The following is a 7,621-nucleotide window of genomic DNA, read 5'->3' on the forward strand; positions in this document are numbered from 1 at the left end:
TTACCAAAAGCCTAGCTTTTTCTCTTATGGCTTCCATACAGACAAAAGAAGACTAAGTTTCAGTCTTTCAGCTCTCAATAGCCTGTGCCTTCCAGAAGAAAAGTAATCATTTTATAACTTAAATGATATAACAAATATAACAACATATAACAAATAACTAGCATAGTGAGTGCACATCTTTTGAAACCACACAGTTTTTACTCTCAGAGCTTGCTCTGACCAGGAGATCATGCACTCTCCCCACACGCTCACAGTTGTTTCAGCCTTTGCAGGAGCAGCTGGAGGACAGTGCACAGAAGAAACTTTCTGCCTTCCAACAACTCTGCAAAAGCTAATGCTTAGGATAACTCAAAATAAGCCATATTTTCAAGCAGCAAAGACCAAGGAAAACACATACGATTCTACATTCAAATAATTTCTGGCAGCAATCTGAGCTCTTCACAAACAGGATTGCTTCTGCAAGCAACATGGCAAGCCTGCCAGTATGAAAGATGGTCTTAGTGGCTGAAGGAACCACAACTCATTTGCCAAGATTATTTGATAAATTTTCCACGTATATTTCTACTTGCATTATTTCGTCATGGTGTGTTAAGATCTAAGAGCTAAAAACTTGGAGAACTTACCAACTTACTTAGTTTATCTAACCATACATTTTATGCTGTCGCTATGACATCTGAATTCTTTGACATTAATAAAAAAGCCCACAATAAACATCAGTATTGCTTACTTGCTGAGGGATATGCATTTTATTTGAGCAACTTCTATTTTATGTTGATTTGTTTTAACCTTTATTTGGATTCTTATTGCAACCCTGACATGTGATTTCCCTTAAAATTTTAACAGCAGCCAAGTAAAGATCTTAAGTACAGAAAGATGGCACTCGATCTACATTCCTTCCATGTCCTTTAAACCACATAAAAYACACGAGCTGGTGTTTAGCTGCGACTTCTCTTTGTTCTGTTGAGCCTGCATCTATCCTTTATTCTATTACCTTCATTGTAACAAACAGGGAGAAGCTGAATATTTTGAGAAGCACTGACAGAAAATAAACATTTATTTTATCCTTCCCAAGATAAAGAAATTCCCGTAAATAACGTCTGTAGAACACTTCAACTAGTTGAAAAAACTAACACTTATGGAAACARGCCATTCTATAGGACTTGTGGTGGAAAAGGCTGCTTTTTCCAAGGGGACCATACTCAGACCTAGCCTTATACGGGGTCGGGCCAGTGCTCCCTCCACTTATCAAAGACTTTACTTGAACAAGCTGGTTCATTTTGCTTACAGTAGATTAGGTATCACTCACAAAACTGGAAAACGGTTGTCCAGCAAATCAGAAGGGACAGTAATCGCTAGCAGAAGGGCATCAACAAGCAGGGGGCACTGTAATTTTCAGTTTAAAATTACATTTATGAATACGATAACATTTTGTTTGGTAGATAGCTTTTATTTGGCTTCTCATTATTTGGACAAAGTAGATTCTGTACATTCCAAACAACTGAAATAACTGTCTATTGCCCTGCAAAAATTAAGATTAAAATGACTGTGTGTCACATAAAATTACAAGATAACGTTAATCTCTTCCAAGTTACTTTTATGAGTGTACATGCTCCTTTGTTCAAATTTTTAAGTAATAAACTGAAGAAATCTACATTTTAGGGTAAAAGCTGGAGACATAGTACCTACAATACATGACATTATTAAAGCCAAAAGACAATAGGATTTACTAAGATATTAGATTGTCTTTTATAAGAAAATAGGAGCTCATGAGATGCAATTATGTTTCTCTTTCTACGTCTTAAAGCTATCCTACTACCTCCAATTACTGCCTTATTCCAAGAGCACAATTTCCTAAGAGAAGCTAGCTGCCTCTTCCTGAAGAAAGTTTTTGTGCAGCTCCACAAATGGGGTTGATGAAATTCAGCAAATTTAAGTAAGGTTAACTCTTACTCTGCCAGCAATGCTTTCCTCTCCCCTAGAAACATTAGTTTATTAAGTCAAGGTAGAGACCRAGTTTCTACAGATAAGTCTTCAACTTCCAAATACAGGAAATCTGTCAAAATACATTCAGTTTCAAGAAAAACCCCAAACTCTCAATGTGTTACACCTTATTCCAGGTGAACATCTTGCTATATTCAAAACACAAACGGTAACTACAAAATGCCAAGCTAGATAGACAGCAAAATATTTTTTAAGCTAACCTGAGTGAAATATTATTTTCAGGCCAATTTGGATTTTATTTCAAATTTCTTTGGAAGCTGCTCCAAGATCTGTGTCTAACATGATTAATCACGCACTACACAGCTGTTCCCGTGCTCTCCTTCAACCACAAATGTCACTAGAGGAGGCACACAGAAGTGTATCCTGAGACGAGCAGCACACACAGACCATGGAGTGTCAGGATCCCGCTGCTGCCTTAGCCACATACAACCTACCTGCTGGTTAAGGGAATAGCCCAGCACAGCAGCGGTCCCGCTTGGATGTCTGCAGGAAACAACTACCACTGGATCTACAAATTCAGCTACTGCTACTTGAATAGATTGTTCACACTTGTTTTTTTTTTTCCCTGAATTTGTTCCCTGCTCTGCTGACACAAGGCTTGTCTGTTTTATTACTTCTACAGCGGATAAACACTATCAGGTCATGCACTCTTAGAAAGGAGGCGTTCTCCAGAACAGTCAGTAGAGGAGCTCCAATTATAGCCCTGGACACTCTCAGGTCTGCTCTGTATTTCCATACAAGTGGTGGAGTTTCACATGAGACGCAAAGGAGAACACACCCCGTGCACACGACCACAGAATCACAGAACGGCTGAGGTTGGAAGGGACCTCTAGAGATCACCTAGTCCAACCCCCTGCTCCAGCAGGGACACCTGGAGCRCAGGGATGCCCATGGGAAACCAGACAGCACCGCAAGGGCCAGCGGCGCTCACTCACACGCCCCGAGGTCAGCGCCTGTAGCACCTGTACGGAACGGAGGAATCACGGAATCACAGAATATTTAARGTTGGAAGGGACCTCTAGAGATCATCTAGTCCAACCTTCCTGCTCAAGCAGGCACACCTACAGCATGTGGCACAGGGCGGCATCCAGGCAGGTTTTGAAGACCTCCAGMGAAGGAGACTCCACAACCCGCCTGGGCAGCCTGTTCCACTGCTCTGTCACCCTAACAGTAAAGAAGTTCCTCCTCACCTGGAGACGGAACTTCCTGTGCACTTGGAAGCACTCGGGCATTTCACAGGGAGCGTCTGCACGCAGCCACTGCTGGGCACACACTGCCTGAGCACCATTACAGCCCCTTCCCAGCTCCCTGCTCATCCCCACGCTGCGGCAAAGCAGCATCTCACCTCGGGTAAACACAGAGGAGCATTTCTGCTTACGTTATGAAATAYAGTCACTTAGTAACAACAGGCTGGTATCTGGTCAACAAAACRGTAGAGGTGGCACTTCGTAAAAAGGCAGAAGATCAGCATGATAAAAGTTAAAGGCAAGAGACCCTGTAACTTTTATATGTAAAAGTAGAACAAATTAAAATGCTCAGAGCACTCTGAAAGGGCTCATACAGCACTTTTAGAGCTAGGTAAAGCTCCTGTTCTAGGGTCATTTTCTTTTCCTTTATATCCAAGCATATCCAAGTCGCAAACAAACTGAGGCCCCATTTAGCACAAATGCCACATGCAGTTTCAAACGAGCTTTGTTAGTCACACGCATGAGTAGAGATAGGCAAAATACACGTGGCCTTCCCAGGGGCACTTCAAAGGCTCCAAGCTCGCACACGGGGCGCGAGTACCGACACAGACCTCCCCGATAGGGAAAATCTTTCCCTGTCCTGTTCCAAGAGCTGAGCGTGTTCACAGCTTTTTGGCAACTGAAAAATTAGAGCTTGTCTTGACTAAATGAGACAGATTTAAAACAAGCAATCTGTAATAAAGTGCATACTTGTGAGTGCGTATTAATTCTCTTACTATCTAAAAGGAAGTTCTTGATGGTTAATCACTGTTTGCTCAAAACACTTCAGTGTTTTCAATACCCCTCAAAACACAGTAAAAAAATCATTAGATTAACTGTTGAAGTAAACAAGACTTACATAGATCTAGAGATGCAAAGTGATTAGAGAGAGAAAGAACATAGATGAACTGATTACAGGACAGAATCCAACAGGCCAAAAAGCCGTTTTGGGGAGTGATTCTTCTCTGCTGGTACCGTTATCAGGGTAACATCATTTGCAGTAGTGGACAATTGTCACAGGTTAAAGGTATCAGAGTTTGTTACACAGTACTGCTGGTTTACAAACTGATCACTGATAAAGAWTTTTTTTTCCTCACATCAGTCATTTTTGCAAAATAGAGGAAAGGAGCCATTATTTGCTGGTAACCACTTCCTCCTCTGGGTCTCTCTGGGTTTCTTCCTTTATCTGATTACACCGCTCAACCCTGCTGAAAGGAGCCAAAGGGCACAAGGACCCTGTTTCAAAGCGAATAAACACTTTCAGATTCCTTGGATACTCAGGTCAATGGAGACATTTTGAATTCCCTACAAGTAACCATACATAAATGTAACTAACTTGAACACTAACACTATAATTTAACTCACTGCATTGTAAAACACTCCTTACTCTTGTAATACGCTCTTTTTTATTTAAAAAAAAAAAAAAAAAAGGGAGGAGGAAGGGGTTAAATGATCATAGTTCCTGGCATTTCCAACACTACACACAGAAAGCAAACCAGGTCCAGCAGAACAGAAATCACCTTATGATATACTGAGACATCCTATAGTTGTTTAAAGAATCCAAACATATATATTTAATTTAATGCAAATAGTGAAACAAGCTTAGAAAAAAAAAAAAGACAGCTTATTTTTTTAAGTTTTAAATATTATGTTTAAATATTATGCCAAYTTTGTTTGTTAATTAACTTTAGGCAACAATCAATGAAGTATAGAGACAATTTTCAGCGACTTTCTACCACACTATGAATGAGTTTCTATTTATTTTGCTTCCAGCCCAACTAGCTAGCACATAACATCTGACTCATAAATCAATTCAAATATTTACATTCCGCCATTATACCTTGAAGAGGTAATAAACCCTCTGCTTACATTTAAACAAGAGCAGRCTCCAATTCTGTGGATTGCTACACACAAACAGCACCGTGGGGTTTGCAAGAGTTTCTTTGAATCACAAGGGACCTTCTGGAGGGTTCAGCACCCACCTTGAAGGACAGGGGCCCTCAGAGAATGATGTGCAAAATACGTAAATACAGCTGGTGGGTGCGTGATGCATCATTCCATAGATACCGAGCGAAGGAAATTGGGAAGGAGAATCACCCCGTTGTGTTTCACAGGTTTCCTTTTACCCTCACACACGAAATTGCAATTTGCAATCTGCTTACCTACTCCGAGCGAAAGAAATGTCACAGAGAACAAGAAAACAACAAGAATTTCATGCAAAACCTAATAACCTCCCATCAACAGTGTGAATGGTTTCCTGAAAATGCATTTGAARAAACATTTCTGGTAGGTACTCAGATAAGGCAACATTAATAACTCCAAGACGAAAAGCTGCAGAACCCAAGTGCRTTAAAGTGCTTTTATAGGAAATGCAGAGCACCTCTGCCGAGCCACACACGGATCCCACTTGCATGGAACAGGATTCCCGTGTGATATAGCATTGACTTCTGATTTCTACCCTGTCTGGCACAACATAGGCCCGCAAGAATCACTACACTCATTCTATYCCATTCAAAAAAAAATGAAAATTCCAAAACTGAGGGGGAAAAGGAAAGGCAGGAATGCCAGCACTGTGAGCCAGGGTGCAGAAGGGCCAGTCCTGCTTTCGGGAATCCCGCTCGCACATCCACTGCAAAGAAGGAGCCTCTTCTGTCAGGGGAAAAGGAAAGGAAAAAACGATCACAAGCCTGTAGCACACACAGTTTGAATAATCTTTGCCCTATTTCTAGATAAGTGTCAGTGCAAATACATAGTCCATTAAAACGATGGGAGACTATTTGCATTCAGCGAAGTCTGCAGGATGCAGAACCTTGTTGTTAACAAGGGCCAACCAACCTCACCAGTTTTCATTCTGTACACTTTGCCCCAAGGATAAGAACACATGAATCTTGCACTGTCCTGTTAGTAGATCTTAAAGCATTTTACAGAGGAAGTTAACGATCCTCCGAAGGTGGCAAAAATAAGACAAAAAATGACACTTCCAAACTCATCCTAGTAGAAAATTCAATAAATGGACGGAATAAAATTCAGATCTAGCCCATTAGCCACCAGCAAAGCATCACAGGGCCTTATAAACAGAATCCATCTGAGAATTGCTTGGCAGTGGATGCTAGCTACCAGTCTATAAACTGGTATCAAATGGTTAGAAATACTCTAAAGTTGCTACAGATTTCAAATATTGAAACACCACTTAAAGAAATAGGGAAAGAAGTTATGGAACTGTTATACCTATGTGATCTCTATATTTGGGGCAAAAGTCTTTAACCAGCTTTTTGCAAATGGGCTCCCCCTAATCCCAAGTTCCAGAGAGGTAGAGGACAGTCTGTCCTTCTGCAGCCAAAGATGTAGATTTTAAATGATCTTTGCTTAGATTAACTGAGTAGAACTGTAAAACAGATCCCAAACTAAACTATTTGCACACACCTCTCAGTTCGGGCTGACCCCTCGTTAAGGTCTCTGTTCATCTGCTGACCACGCGGCCTCGCCAGGTTAACACAGACACACGTGAACTGCAGCTTCAGGCTCGAGCAGCTCCAGTTCTCAAGCCAGGGACACGATTACAAAGACAATAAAGCCCATGGAGAGCTCGCTGTAAAGCTGCACCTCTGCTTTTCAACTCAGAGCAAAGTTCCCCAGCTTTAACAGGCTGGGCTCAGTTCTAGATAAAAATCAGGCAAGTCCAACTACAGGCATTTATATCAGTGCATGGGATTTGCGGCCAAAATACTACTATTCACGTGATTTTGAGGACAAAGCTTGAGCACCCAAACGGGAGCTCTTCACATGCAGCACCACTTCCTACTGCTACACCCGGATGATACAGACTCCTCTTCAGAGCAATCACAAGCAGGCAAACCCATAACATCGACACTGCACTCACTGAGCTTGGAAACTGCAGATCTCCAGCTCTAAACACGCCAACTGCGCAGCCTTTCACCTCACCAAGGCCGTGGCATCACCGGAGGGGGCGGCCAAGGCTCGGTGCAAACTCGGCCAGTTGCAGCTCGTGTCAGAACTGCCGTTCCCGGGGGCTGCGGGCGCCGGCGGCGCCGCAGGCCGGGCCGGGCCGGAACCACCCGGGGACCTGAACCCGCGGCCGCGGGGGACGCGGCGGGACCCGCGCGAGGGGCAGCCCCCCCGCTGCCGCCCCAGGCAAAGCGCCGTGCCCGGCCGCGCGCGCAGCACCGCCCCAACGGTCCCCAACGGTCCCCAACGGCCGCCGCGCCCGGCGCCTTCCTCCGCGGCGGGTCGTTTCGCTTCCTCGCGGCCCGAAGCGGGGCCGGGCCGGCGGCGCCGCCGCTCCCCAACTTGTTGCGGCCGCGGCTCGGGCCGTCCCGGCGCGACCCCCGCGCCCGGCCCGCGCGGGGCAGCGCCACAAAGGCCGCGGGCGGCCG

The sequence above is a fragment of the Nothoprocta perdicaria genome, unplaced genomic scaffold (genome assembly GCF_003342845.1).
Source record: "Nothoprocta perdicaria isolate Ctin4 unplaced genomic scaffold, notPer1 scaffold_2, whole genome shotgun sequence".
Classification (NCBI taxonomy): Eukaryota; Metazoa; Chordata; class Aves; order Tinamiformes; family Tinamidae; genus Nothoprocta; species Nothoprocta perdicaria.